Consider the following 1,427-nt stretch of genomic DNA (forward strand, 5'->3'; position numbering starts at 1 on the left):
AAAAAAAAAAAGATAATATGAATCTTTCCATGAACTTTTTGAAGTACCCTTATAGATCTCAAAATAAAAACTTATTCCTTCTGTCTTACTGAGACTTTGTATTCTCCAGCCATTATCTCCCCATTCCCCGTACCCTCAAGCTTCTGTAACCACCATTCTACTCTCTGCTTCTATGAGGTCAACTTTTTTAGATTCCACATATAAGTGAAAACATGTGATATTTTTCTTTCTGTGTCTGGCTTATCTCACTCTGGAGGATGTTCTTCAGTTTCATCCATGTTGTAGCAAGTGACAGAATTTCCTTCCTTATTAAGGCTGAATGGTATTCCATTGTGTATGTATACCACATTTTCTCTATCTATTCATCTGTTGATGGACTCTTAGGTTGATTCCACATTTGTCTATTTTTGCTTTTGTTGCCTGTGCATTTGGNAACCACCACCACCATGAAGACTCAGAGCAGTGCCATCACTCCAAAAATGCTGCTGCCCCTTCTCATCAAGCCCTCCCCTAACCCTAACCCCTGGCAACCACTGACATGTTCTTTGTCTTTGTAGTTTTGTCAAGAATGTCACATCAATGGAACCATATAGTATGTTGCCTTTCAAGTCTGGTTTCCTTCACTTAGCATTAAGCATGTGAGATTCATCTGTATTGTTGAGTACATCCATGGTTCATTCCTTTTTATTGTATGAATGTACCACAGGCTGTTTATTCATTTGCCAGTTGAAGGAAAGTCACGTTATTTCCAGTTTGGGGCAATTATTGATAAAGTTACTATAAATATTTGCCTACAGTTTTTTAAAATAGAAGTTATTATTTCACTTAGGCAAATACATGGAACAGGCATTGCTGGATCCTGTGCTAAGCATATGTTTTACTGTGTATAAAAAACTGCCAAATTGTCTCTGAAGTTGCATTCTTAACAGCAATATATGAGAGTTCTAGTTATTCTTTTTTATATTTTATTGCAAATTGAGAATTTGTATATATTTGTGGGGTTATGAAGTGATGTTATGACTTATGAATACAATATGGAATAATTAAATAAGCTAATTAACATGCCTATCACCTCAAATACTTATTTTTTGTAGTGAGAATATTTTAAATTTAATCTCTTATCAATTTTGAAATGTACAACACACTATTATTAACTATATTCGCCACCCTGTGCAATAATACAAAGGTACTTCAAAAAGTTCATGGAAAAATAGAATTAAAAGATAATATGGGGCCGTCCCGGTGGCGCACTGGAGAGTGCGCCGCTTGGGAGTGTGGCGGCGCTCCCGCCAAGGGTTCGGATCCCATGTGGAGACCGGTTTCCGCTCACTGGCTGAGCGCGGTGCGGGTGCAACACCAAGGGTTACGATCCTGTTGCCGGTCCCCGGTACGGGCGCGACACCGAGGGTTGCGATCCTGTTACCGGT

This window comes from Galeopterus variegatus, unplaced genomic scaffold (assembly GCF_000696425.1).
Source record: "Galeopterus variegatus unplaced genomic scaffold, G_variegatus-3.0.2 Scaffold11198, whole genome shotgun sequence".
NCBI lineage: Eukaryota > Metazoa > Chordata > Mammalia > Dermoptera > Cynocephalidae > Galeopterus > Galeopterus variegatus.